Source organism: Lepisma saccharinum, chromosome 16 (assembly GCF_977018435.1).
Source record: "Lepisma saccharinum chromosome 16, izLepSacc3.1, whole genome shotgun sequence".
NCBI classification, from domain to species: Eukaryota; Metazoa; Arthropoda; class Insecta; order Zygentoma; family Lepismatidae; genus Lepisma; species Lepisma saccharinum.
In genome coordinates this window covers 37,963,075-37,977,599 of record NC_139244.1, presented here as the reverse complement: position 1 = coordinate 37,977,599, position 14,525 = coordinate 37,963,075, and positions in this window count along the sequence as shown.

Sequence of the window (14,525 nt, the reverse complement as noted above, 5' to 3'; positions counted from 1 at the left end):
TGAGATCTCTTCTTATTAAAAACTACCACCGAAGACTTGTCTGGATTTACTTCAATTCCATTGACATCACACCATAATGAAAATTCATCCAGAGATTTTTGAATTTTTTGAGCCCCTTCTTGAATATTTTTACTACTAGTGTATATAACAATATCATCTGCATATTGTAATAGACGAGTGTGTTGAAGAATTTTTGAGTCTAAATCTGCCGTGTACATATTAAATAGCATGGGACTCAGCACTGCGCCTTGTGGTAGACCTTTATGTGTATAGCGTGCGGTGGATAACTGTCCTCCATATCGAATGTACAACTTACGTGCCAATAATAATCCAAGAATACTTTTTATAAAATTACGTGGAACGTTCATTTTCTCCAATTTTTGTAACAGTATATTTGGAAGGACAGAATCATAGGCGCTACTTAGATCGAGAAAAACTACGATACAAAATTCTCGCCGTATGAAAGATAGCCATATATATATCTAAAATTAGTGTCGCTAATACATCTACTGTTCCAGTTCCTTTCCTAAATCCCATCTGATGTTTCGGTAATTTCTGATTATATTCGACCCACCATGTGAGTCTGTTCAATATTAAATGTTCATATAATTTAGCAAGGCATGATGACATTGCAATAGGTCTATAGTTCGTATGTATTCCTGATTGTTTACCTGGTTTTAATATGGGTATTATCACCACTTCTTTCCACTGTGATGGAATTTCTCCACTATTCCATATTGAATTGTATGTATTTAGTAAAATTTCATATCCATTCAAAGGCCAGTGTTGAATACATTCGTATGTAATACCATCTAAACCCGGAGACGTTTTCTTTCGTTTATGAACAACATATTCTAATTCATCCATAGTGAATAGCGATTCTAACGTGGATGTTTCTGGATATTTCATAGAGTTTAACAATTGACAAAGATTAGTTTCAACCGTATCTGGTGTCAACTTGCGGTGAAATTCTTTTATCCAGGCTGAATTGGTATCTCCTCCAAAATAATGACAAGTATTATTATTGGACATACTTATTATTTTCCAAGTCACTGAAATAGAAGAATCTTTAGTTAATGTAGAGCAAAATGACTTCCAAAAGTATGATTTTGATTTCTTTAGGAAGCTCTGAGTTTTTGCTGCAATTTCTTTATATCTAATAAAATGATTGATGGTAGGATTCTCCTTATAATTTATGTATGCTTTTTGTCGTTCGTTTACCCATTTCTGGCAATCCGTTGTCCACCACGGAGTCACTTTTCTTCTAGATCCAAAATTAGATACTGTTGCATTTATTTGTTCTTGTCGAATGAGAGACACCAATGTGTCATACGATACTTCTTGTTTCAACAATTTATTCTTTATTGCATTGTTTACATTTCCGGAGAATTTCTGCCATTCAACCCTCCTTGATATATATTGACTATTGTTTTGTTCAGAGCGCATAGTAAACCACGTTATATTTTTATTATGTTGAAAGGTTATCATAATTGGCATGTGATTACTGTTGTAACACTTCTCTAATACACTCCAATGGATTTTTGAAGCTATATCATTTGAGGTAATAGTTATGTCTGGAGCACTCGGCTGTTCATTAGGTCTTGAGATTATTGTAGGTGTCCCGTCGTTGAGTAATACAGCTGAGGAATCTTGCAAGTAATTATACAAATCCTTACCTGATCGATCAGTTAGAGAACAGCCCCTCATAGGGTGGTGTGCATTAATGTCCCCTGCCAGCACAAATGAAGTGTTTGGTGGAAGCTGCCCAACGATATTCTGCCACACTGTAACAGGGAGGTGCACTGTGGGAGGGCAGTAAATTGATACATAAGACGTATCAGCAATCCGAACACCTGTAATCTGAATTTGACTGTTTATATTTTGAAACAAAATAATGTCATACTGTATATTTCTTTTAACACCTATAGCTGAACCACCGTATCCATCTAAACGATCATCTCTTATCCAATTGTAACCTTTAAACTTCAATGTTGAATCAGTTTTCAACCACGTTTCTTGTATAAGAAGGACATCTGCAGAAAAATAAGATAAAATATGTTGTAAATTATGTCTATTAGGAATTAAACTTCGTATATTCCATTGTAACATTTTCAAGACTTTGTCTGGCATGCTGGTTGTTGAAATAAGTATTGCAAAATACTTGTAGCAATGCAAGTCCAGTCCTGGTTAACGTTCAATGTCGAAGTCCCTGCTAGGCTACATAATTGTTCTATAAATAATGAAAAATTATTTAGGAATTTTGTAGAATTTTGTTCTTGTGCCCGATTTGGCTGGATAGCTTGAGCCGCCTCTGCAAGAACAAATAATTTATTTTGTTGGCATGTTGTCGACAAATCCGGAGCATTGTCTTTTCGAGATCCTGACAAAGAATAATCAGAGCTTGTCATTCTCTTTTTATATTCATTTTGTCCAAATGGTTTCAATGTTTGAGAAGATTTCTGGCGTTTTCCTTGAGAAGACTCAGTCTCTTCCAAATATTTTCCAGCTTTCTTTGAACTGTACAATGGCCTTTTATTAGATACACTGTATTGATCTTGTATTATATTATTATGATATGAGGTGCTACTCGAATTGTTAGATATCGAAGCATATGTAAATGGCATTACTGTCTTTTCTATTTCCTGAACATGGCCAGTAGATATCTGTTCATATCCATACATATAGTTAATTTTTGGGACTTTCTTCATAGCTTCGTTAAACGTAACATTGATACGGTCTAGGTATGGCTACAAGGCTTAGTCTTCACGGCAAGAAGAAGAAAAATCATAAGCAGATATATTCTGTGTAATGTTTGTTATATCATGGTTCAATGTATTTGAATGCTTCGGACATAACGTCCAGTGTATATTAAATGTATTAATTGTTCACCGTCTGGTTATTAATCCTCATTACCAAGTCCTTCACCCCGAACCATATCAATTTGGCGCTGTGGACAGTGAATAGAAAATTTGAAGGATTCTAATCGTATCGTCAGGATGACTTTATCGGCACGGGATTATAACAAGTAAGATTTCTGTAGCAAATCAACAAGACGGTCTTACATGTAACGTTTAAGTTTGCTAATTTTCTACATGCAAGTTTCAGTTACACATCGTAACTTTCATACATGCCAGTGATTTCTATCAGTTAATGTAATTTGAAGTTTCGATAACATGGCTCTCAACATTACATTCAGCGAATTTGCTGAAGAAAATGAAGATATCGAGAGTTATTTCATGCGTTTTGATCAACTCTGTCTCACCCAGAATGTGGCAAATGAAAGAAAAGCAGCAGTTCTCTTAGCAGTCATAGGTCCTAAGGCTTTTCAAGTACTTCGCAATATTACGGCTCCTGAAATGCCATGTAATCTAACATATGCTGTCATTCACGACAAAATGGTTCAGCACTTCAGGCCCAAAACCAACAAGTTTACAGAGAGGTTCAAGTTTCGAAATTGTATCCAATCTCAAGGAGAATCAGTTACTCAATTCGTAGTGAAAATCAAACAACAAGCAGCCAAATGTGCGTATGAGCAGTATTTAGATGAGGCACTTGTTGAACAATTTCTTGTTGGTGTACAATCTGACAGTACTCGAAAAAGATTATTATCTGAAAGTGATCTTTCCTTTGCTAAATGTCAAGAAATTGCTTTGCATTGTGAGTTATTAGAACGAGAAGTTAAATTATTCTCGAATAAGTACAATGCAGATTCTGTGACTTTTGCCACCAGCTCAAGAAATTTGACGCGGATGAATCCAGATCGCCACACAGGCGCTTCAAAGAGTTCACGCTCGGGCGAAACGAGGCAGAAGAGCTACAATCAACCTCAGAACACAACTGCTACCAAGCAAAATCCTCACTCCCAGTCCGGCAACTGCACAAAGAATCACCCACAAGGTCTATGTCCGGCAAGGAACGCAATCTGTAGCTACTGCAAACGACAAGGCCATTGGAATATACGATGCAGAAAGAAGCAAAAAGATAGAGCCGTGAATAGAACGTCCAGTTCAACCTCACGGAGCACAACACCCGATGAGTTGTCTACGTTCAGCTTCAACCATCTCAACACTTGTGCGCTCAGTCATCGTTCCACACTGATTACTTCTACTCAACACATTTTGGAGCACCAAATCAGTTCGGATAGCTTCATAATAAATCTCCAAATCAATAAGTGTATTGTTAAATGTGAAGTAGATACTGGGTCTGCTGTTACTCTTTTCAACGAGAAGTATTTTGATCAGTTGTTTCCACACTATGTTAAATGTAATTCTAGCCTACGATTACGAGGTGTAAACGAAGGATATGTTCGTGTTACAGCACAAACATCCGTCAAACTATACTTAGACAATAGGGATTATACTTTACCTGTCTTTCTCTGTCAGGAGAAACTTTTATATCCATTGATCGGTCGTACATGGTTGGACATTATTCAACCATCTTGGAGGCGATTATTAGTTACGGCCAGTGTTCTTTCAACTAACACAGTACAAGGTACTATTACTAACGCTGGTGCCGACGACCTAAGGCGAGAAATTTCTTCTAGATACGAGAAAATCTTTGATGGTGATTTGTCCAAGCCAATTACACCTTATTTGGTCGATATACCACTGAGATCCAACTCTGCACCAATATTTCGTAGACATTACGAAGTTCCTTACGGTATTCGAGACCGTGTTCAGGATTCTATTCAAAATCTAGTGAAAGTAGGGTTATGGGAACCGGTCGGATATTCTGATTGGGCCTCACCACTTGTCGTTGTTACCAAGAAAGATGGCTCACTTCGTCTCTGCACTGACTTCTCAGGAACGGTGAATAAAATGACTGAAAACGTCAAGTTTCCCATTGCTAGAGTCGAGGATATTTTCTCTAAGTTGGCCAGGTGTAAATACTTTACGGTAATTGACCTTCAAATGGCTTACGGACAGTTGGAACTTTCTGAAGCTGCCAAACGCATCACTGTCGTCAACACACCTTGGGGCTTATATAAACCTCACAGACTACCTTTTGGCATAAACATAAGTGGAGATCTGTTTCAAATGGTCCTAGCGAAGATTCTAGATGACATTCCCGGAGTTTCTTTCTACTTTGATGACGTCATCATCGGAGGTGAAACATTGCAAGAATGCTTCACACGCACGTGTGATGTCCTGAATCGTCTGGCCAAACACAATGTCAAAGCGAGCGCCAGCAAAAGCCAATTCCTAACCTCATCTATCGAGTACCTAGGATACAAGATTGACGTCGCTGGTATACGGCCGTCAGACAAGAACTTGGAGGCCATCCTAAATTCTTCCCCACCTCAAGACAAATCACAATTACGTTCCTTCATCGGGATGATCAACTTTCATCGAAAGTTTGTACCGAACTTATCTTCGAAACTTCACTTTTTACTTTCTTTACTCAAGAAAAACGTCTCTTGGAAATGGGACGATAACTGTCAACACGAGTTCGACAGCATCATGGCGGAACTTCGACAGATAAATCCTATTGTGCCTTTCGACCCAACAAAGCCAGTTGTACTTATCACTGATGGCTCTCCTTTCGGCTGTGGCGCACAATTGTGTCATCGAGTTGATAGCGGTCTACAGACCATCGCCTGCTCTTCTACCACCTTCAGTGAGACGGAGCGCAGATACTCCCAGGTAGAGAGAGAAGCTCTAGCCATAGTTCACGGTATCAAGCGATTTCACAAATTTTTACTCGGATCCAAGTTCGAGATTGTTACAGACGCACGTGCTGTAAAGTTTATATTTTCTCCGGATCGAGCCATTTCAAAACATTCATCCAATAGATTGATGAGATGGGCTCTACTTTTATCTTCATACCAATATAATATAATTCATTCCAGCAAGGTAGAAGTAGCTGACATGCTAAGCAGGTTGCCTACGCAAACACGTGACACAATACCAGCTGGAGAAGAAGAACTTCATGCATATTTCGGGTCCATTGAAGACGCTGTAGCTCCTCTTTCTCGAGACTCAATACAGAACGCCACTTCAGAAGACCCACTGCTCTCATTAGTTGTCTCCTGTGTAGTAAATGGTTGGCCAGATCAACACGACACGTCTACCGAACGGAAGAAGCTCGCACCTTTCTTCGAAAGAAGAGCTCACCTAACGTACGAGCAGGGAACGCTCATGTGGTCGGGTAGACTTATCATTCCCACAGTTAAACGGAATGAAGTTCTTAGAGCTTTACACGATGGACACATTGGTTCAACTCGTATGAAAGAGTTGTGTCTTTCCAGATTTTGGTGGCCAGGCATGTCAGCAGAGATTACGGATTTTGTAGCGAGCTGCAATACATGCCGAGCAAACGCTCCTAAGGTCCGAAACGGACCCGATTCTTCATGGCCTCTCGCTTCGTATGTGAACGAGAGATGGCATATAGACCATTTTTTCTTTGCAGGGCGTAAGTTCCTACTGATAGTAGACGCCTTCAGCAAGTGGACAGAAGTATGGCCTCTACACACATTGGACACAAAGGAAACGATCCGCTGGCTTATGCAATCTTACGCCACGCTAGGGATACCAAATACTATCGTATCCGACAACGGCCCAACGTTCACTTCTCTCGAATTTCGTAACTTCTGCCTTAAGAATGGCATCAAACATGTTACTTCACCACATTATCACAGTCCTAGCAACGGCTTAGCCGAACGATACGTTCGTACTGTCAAAACCGCTCTTGTCAAGCTTATAACTGACAAACCCAATCTCAGCACGCTTGAACTTGATATGGGGATCGCCAACCTTCTTTTCATCCTTCGGAACACGCGACTGGGTGGAAAAGGAAGCCTGCCGGCACTTTCGGTCTTGAAATACCGACCAAGATTTTGGTGGGAACCAAACAATCTGCCTCTGTCGAGTGAATCTCCGTTCAAGCCGAGGAAGTCAGCAAAGTTTCGGAACGACTCTTCGTCGAGATATGGTACTTTCACCATCAACTCAGCAGTTTGGGTTCAATCACCTAAGCATGGTACTCCAAATTACATCCCAGGAGTTGTCATTCGTCGAATTGGGGATAGTATCCTCTACGAGATAATGTTGGAAGATGGAATCAAACGAGTGGTACATCCCAGGTGGTTGAAGAGACGTGTTTCACGTGACACTGCAGATGACGACGACTTCAACGTTACAATACCAAATAGAAATTCAACAAAACCCGGTGGAACAGTACCAGAACCTATCCCAGGCAGAGCCGGATACCCAGGACCAGGTCCTAGCACACCTCACTCATCTCCGAGAAGGTCTACCAGGGTTCGCCGCCCACCAGATCGATACGGTCATCAGCATATCTGATTTTTTTATGGGACACCTGGAGGGATGATACGGTCTAGGTATGGCTACAAGGCTTAGTCTTCACGGCAAGAAGAAGAAAAATCATAAGCAGATATATTCTGTGTAATGTTTGTTATATCATGGTTCAATGTATTTGAATGCTTCGGACATAACGTCCAGTGTATATTAAATGTATTAATTGTTCACCGTCTGGTTATTAATCCTCATTACCAAGTCCTTCACCCCGAACCATATCAAACATTCTGAACTGTCATAATTTTGATTATTTCCTTTTGGCGTTGTTTTTCAGGACAGTTTTTGTCAATTGCAGTGTGCTCCCGATTACAATGGAAACACTTGATCTTATTTGTGCAAGAGGACGATTCGTGATTCTCACCACAGCGTTTGCATTTTAATTTACTTTTGCAATTAGCCCTGAAGTGCCCATAATAAAAACAATTAGTGCACTGTTTAATCAAGGGAATGTACCTATCAATATCAAACTTTTTGTAAAACAGTGTGACATATTGTGGTAAGGATTGCGAGTCGAATGTTACAATTACCGTTCGAGTTGGAACAGCAACGCGAGTACCCTCCTCGTACTTATACTTCACAATGCGTTTTACCTTTATTACTTTGGCTGTTGATGAATTTATATTTTGCAAAATTTCATCTTCACTTATTGACTGATGTACATCTTTCATAATTCCCATTCTTCGTACTCGGTGTGATGGAACAAAACCTTCCCAATTATTCTGTAACAGTAATGGATTCGAAAGGAAATCATTTGCATAATTAGATGTCGTAAATGTAAGTCTAGCTAGATTTTTCCCAAGGCTATCAATCTCTTTCAAACCTCTAATATTTTCTTTGCTGACTAATTGACCTAATTTTAAAATGTGAAGTTGACCAATGTTTCCTTTGCCATTTCCACCTGAGGCATCCTGATGTTTAGATTTCACAAATATTTCATACGGACCTAAATGATTACTTCTGTACTTCAATACCTGTTGCTCATAAACTTTTTTGGAACTTGATTTACTAATTTGTTGGGTGTAATCTATATTATTACACTGAGAATTCAACTTATTAACTTCTTCTACAGAAGTTATGATTTCCACGTTGCTGGAAAGTTCCATGGCACTAATGTCCGTGTCCATGTTGGATTCAGCTGGTTTTGTACCAGCAAATTTGGCTTTACGGCCTTTAGATTTTTTCATGAATTAATGTTCACATTGGCGCACATATATTTAGAACGACACTAATATTCAAACAATAAACTATAAAGTCTCAAATTCTAACTTAGAACACAAAATTATCCTTGCAACAAATCACTTACACAATCACATCTGTAACCACAGACTCAATCCTCTCCTAGATTTATTCACAATGTGATTGATGCAAATGTCGCAATTTTCAAATAAATTCTTTCCTAGGCATTATACATTATTGTGGCCTTTCTATCAGACTTCTGAGAGTTGTTACTTTCGCTCTTGGACGGTAGTGGCGCTACTGTTAGGAGTCTCTAATTATTATGCTCAGTATTAAACCTGCATATCGAGAGTAAATGTGTACAGGTTTGGGCTGCGATCGTCAATGCTTATGTTTCATATGGATATTTGAAAGTGTCACTATGGGTGCAATTTTGTTCTAATTCACGTCTAGTGCCGTTCAAACAATCAGTGTCGGTTTAGGACTAAAAATAACAATCCCAGTACGTTAGGAAGTTAGGTGACAAAACACATACTGGTTTTTCATTTGATTTTTGCTCTCGGAGGTGTGATACTATTGCAACCGAAAGATGACGAAATGTGTAAGGTGTTATGATGATGAGGGCAGGCAAAATAATAGCTAATCCATTCTTTATAAGTGCGTACTGGAAGTTAATGGAGATAATTTATGTCGTAATAACTTAGTGGTTGGTAGATCTTTTGTTCTGGGCAAGACTTGTGACATATTGAAAGCATTGGAGGTGACCGTCTATGTAGGATATATTTTCCTCTCAGCAATACTGCAGCAATGTAGATCATTCTGAGAACAAACAGTACATAATAGAATGAAAATAGAATAACAACACATACTTCAATACGCGGATGACATGTCGTCTGATTGCATTCGCCTCTTCCCTTCTTCCTCAATGCGAAAGAAATGTAGAAAATAACATCCCATTGTACTTGGAGTTAGTGAGTACGCCAGACGGCTCCACTTTTTCCAATATGACGTTATCAGCCGAAATGTCTGTGTGAATGCAATAATTCCTTGAAAGCTTGCTTCCTCGCCTTTAGGTCCTGGGAGGAGGAAGGGGTGTCTTCCAGAATTCCATCGCCCTTATCTCTGAGCTTTCCATGGCAACCGATGACAAGCCCCTTCTCTTGACACCGTCAATTTTCATTACTGGTTGACAAACGATATTATTTTCTCATGAAACAGAGAGAGAGAGAGATGGAAAGATGAAAATGAATTCTTCAGGACGGTTGGAGGAAATAGAAACGAAATTCTGAAGAAGTCTTGAAAGTAGCTTCTAGATGTAAACATCACTCTAAACGGATAGTGATGTTGACGTCACGGTGTCTCTGATGGATTGAACCCATTTAGAATTTGACTTGGCGTCTCACTATGTATTTTCCCCATGTACTGGCTGCTCAGGTGGATTTATGACGTAAAGTGGTTTTATTGAAAAGCCGACTTTGTTACGCAGAACAATTGCGTAAAATTTAACGTATAAGGTAGGCCAAAAAGTGTGGAACTACCCTCATAAAAGACAAAATGGACATGATGTGGGTGAGTGGGAAAATCATTTAGGTCATGCTATAAAAATTACGCTATTTTGAAAGCCACCATCTTGGAGTCAACTTTTTTTTTCTAAATGGGAAAGTGGTCATGTGACATCAAAATAGGATAGAAATTTACGAAACACGCGATGGTGTGCTTAGTTTTATCATAACTTTAACCATTCTCACGTAGTTGGTAATTTCATGAATAATGAAAAACAAAGAAACAATGATAGTTTTCAACTATGCAAATGTCTGGACTGTACAAAAAGGTTTTACAGAAAATGTTTGAAATGTTGATCACCATATTAGAGTGTTAGTTCATCCTTTCTGGCGAACTTATATCCACACTTTTAGCGTAATGCTATCACATGCCTCGACAATTCCCTGTTCCAGATGATCAAGGTCCAGAATTTTCATAGCATACACAAGTGCCTTGACGTGATGCTGCAGGTAAACATCCAGTGGTATCAGGTCCGAGGAACATTGGTGCCCATTCACTGTATCCCTGCCACCTATCTTCGGTGGAACTGCACATCAAGGATATCCATGGATTTCCCGACTGTAATGCGGTGGAGCTCCATCGTGTTGGAAGAATTGTGGAAGTAGCCCATGTTCGGACAACGGCTATGATAAGACTGGTCAACCATCGCGTTTCTCATGATATTCTAGCCTATTATGATATGTTACATGACCACCTTTTCATTTAAGAAAATTAAATTGATTTCAAGTAGTATGGTAGTATGGCTTGTATCCTAGACGGTTATCCCGTCACACACATCATGTGTCGGGACATTGGATTTATGTGTGTCGACCAGGGTTATGGTTACGCACTTTTGGTCTACACTGTAGTGTTAAGCGATTCATGTCATGTCTCCTGTAAGCATCTGTAGTCCAACAAAAGAAATTACAAAACCAGTCCCTTTGAGATTCGTCTTATCCAGAAAATTCACAAAATTTACCTATCAGGGAAAATCCACTATCTCGAAAAAACGTCAGCCATCTTGGATTTGCATGCATCGGTGCAGTTTTTCGACCATAACTGCTGTACTATTCACGGTACCTCACGTTACAACAATGTCAGTGGCGTGCCCAAGAGGAGTTGGTGGGGCTCATAATACCCCTCTTGGCCCATTATTCCTAAAAAAAAGTACTTCAAAGCCAGGAAGAGATGACAAAATGAGGTGTGACTAGGAGAAAAAATGTTTACGTACACCCCTATTTCGAAAATCATGGGCACGCCACCGCCCAATGTAAAAGGTTATCGGCAGTTGTTTTCTGGTTGAAGCGATTTTTTCGTAATTTCAGAATAAAATTTTAAAATATTACAATTGGACAATGGGGATGAAAAAAAAGCATTTGCGAATAACTGAGGTGCACTTAAATAATTATCTTTCTGACAATATATAGGCAAAATCGAAACTTTTAGGATGTGTTCACCAATTGTCCGATAGCTCATTTTGATTATTGCCAAAACTTCTGGTAAAATACGCCATATTGATAAACTGGCACTACAGTGGATATATAGCTTTATCAGCATAGTTATTGAATTATTAAGAGCGAAATTGTTTTCTTTCTGTCACATGCATTTTCATCGGGAAAATGTGGCAACACTGCAAGGGAAGTGTTGATGAGTGACGTGCACGGGAAGAAAGGAAGGGAGTTCAAGAAAAAAACGAAGAGGAAGAGATTTGACTCAACGACACCTCCCAGCAATGGCATTCAGATAGAACGCATCTGGCAGACGACACGCCGCCGCTGCTTCCATCTGGTGGCAGGAAGTAAATTGTTGTTGGAGAGCGATAATTTGGAGTATTGAAGGTGTGGTTGTACGAGGCCCATTGACACTCAAATATGCATTCATGTGCGTCACCAGAAGGTTGGGAGGGGGAGGGGTCCGAATAAGTAAGGCAATACCCCTGGAAATTGGTACTGTTAATTTCACAGTAGAAAACAGTAATATGTTTATCGTTTTCGCAGCCCATAAGAAAAATGAAGTACTTAACGGAAGGTTATAATGAATGAATTAGCTCAAAAAATTGAGTGTAAAATATATGATCCAGGTCAGAACTTCGTTTTCATATTTTACTACTATTATTCATAAGTTTTCAAAATTAAAATAATGAGATTTTTTGTTATTTAGTGTTGCTTTTCTGCTATTTTAGACTAATCGTGACAGTAAGGCCGGTCTCCGTGACGGAGTGATTACCACAGCGTCTTTCGACGCCAGAGGTCCCGGGTTCGAATCCCGGCCAGGGCATGGGTGTTCTTTGTGATTGTCCCTTCATCAATATCATCACTCATCCTCATCTTCGCGACAGGACCTCCCCGATGGCGTAATGGTAACGTCGCCACCTTGTAATCAAGGGATCCCGGGTTCGATACCGGTGGAAGCACATGGCACGGTGGTTCGGATCTTACTTTAAACTGTAGGTCTAGTACCGATTAGCCTTTCTGTGCATAAAGTAACTTTAAGCAACAAATCAATCAATCGTGACCATGAGGATGAGTAATTATTGGATCAAAATTAAGAGAGGAAGCTAATTAAGAACACCCATGCTACAGGTTGGGAGTCGGGACCAGAACTTGCGAGCCTTGGCGGCGAAATTCGACCGCCCAATGAGCAATTTTTCCTGAACAAGTTATGTAAAAGTTAATAATAAAAAAGAATAATTCTAGTATATTAATGGCTTGAAGCAGTTTGTAGTAAAGACCTTGAAGATTTTAAATGTTCGTTTAGTGCAAACATAGCATAAGAGCAATTTTGTCAATTGAGCCCAGGTCTACGATTTTCCCGAGGGAAAAACATGAATTAATACAATAAGGGACAGTGAGAGAGAGAGAGACAGAGAGAGAGAAAGAGGGAGAGAGATTCCTCTGGTAATTAGTTTCCGAATTGATCCTCGTAATACGATAACAGAGGCCCATATACTCCTGGTTTATTTATTTTTCTAAAGGGATAATCCATCCTCCCCTTCCATTATTTCGCTTTAATAGCCGTTGAGTTTAAAGGGTTTTCGCACACACAAAGGCACGGGGGGAAAAAGCTCCCCGTATGAAATACCTGCACTCGGAACGGCGCTCTAAACAACTTGTCTCTTTTAATCACTCAATCAAGAGGACCTGGCAACCCCCTATCTCGCGCGCAGGGGAGAAAAATCACCTCAGCAGGTAATTTATGTTCCCCCTCCCGCCCCGAGGCATCGAGGCCCTGACAAAATATCGGCTTTCGGAACGATATTAAGGAAAAAATGTTTATTATTCCCTCCCTGAGAAACTTTCTTTCCCCGCATCAACTCGAGGAGCGCCCCGGATTGATTTGAATTCTTACACCGCAGGGGGAGAGAGTTTCTGATTATGTCCGCTAGATGGCAGCAGGGGCGGGGAGAGCATTAGCAGACGATGTTTTCCAGTTTGGTCGCTGCACCCGGCGTGAACGGTGCTTCGAAGAGAGAGAAGCGTTCTGTGTTACGTGTGTTATGTTCGTGAGGAACAAGTACAGCTTGTGTTGGTGACATAACAGTGTTTTCCCCAAAAGCACAGAGAAGTGTTGTGTTCGCTTTGTGTCATATATATGTGCCGCAGGAATGGATGTCAAGCTGTTGTTCCTGCTGTTCGGATTAGCAGTTACAGGTAAGTCACTGTCCCGTTATATTTTTTTTTCTCACACCATTAGGCTTGTTGTGTTTATGACCGTTGTGTGGGGTCAACGCTTGCTTCTCTCTGCGAGCGGTAGGCGGGGCTGGTGTAGTCAGCTTAGAAAGTTTGTATTGTTTACAGAGCTCTCGTGTAAAAAGCTGGACAGTTTTGGGAGAAAGGGTTGTGAGGTTTTTTATGCCGGTGCTGGAAGCGAAGTTTTGACCGTCTCGCACTCCTGTCAGATGCACGTGCTGAGCGGAGCGTCACGTGGCCAACGTTGTCATCGCGCATAGAACTTCTCCGTCCAGCATCTGCTTTGGTTTTTGCTCCCCCTCCCCCCTTCTTCTTTGCTCCCTTTTTCGTAAACTTTATCGTTACGTTCTCGCTGCAAAGTTGGGATTGGGTTTGACAGTTCAATTCTCTCCATTCGACTCACAAGCAAATGCATTTTCCTTTCATTCTGGGGCCGATTACTAAAACTTCTACAGAACTCTACGTTATGTACCCTCATTTGACGGATGGGCCATGCAATTATGTATGAACGAGCAGATTCTTGATTCGAACCTAGGACTTCTTTTGGGATTAAATATCTCATTTGTTTGTAGTTTCTGCTCCCAGAAACAAATTTTCTTACACAAAACATCGAAATCTATGAAAGAAAACTTTTGCACGTGTTTTTTTAGCTTTTTGAGTGTGCATACAACCAGTTTCTACGAATAAATTCTGCGGAAGTAGTACATAATTTGTTGACACATTTCACTCTGCGTCTGCAGTTACATAGTGGAAAATGCATGTGTTCATAATATCTATGTATGTATATTGCTTGAGATTATGG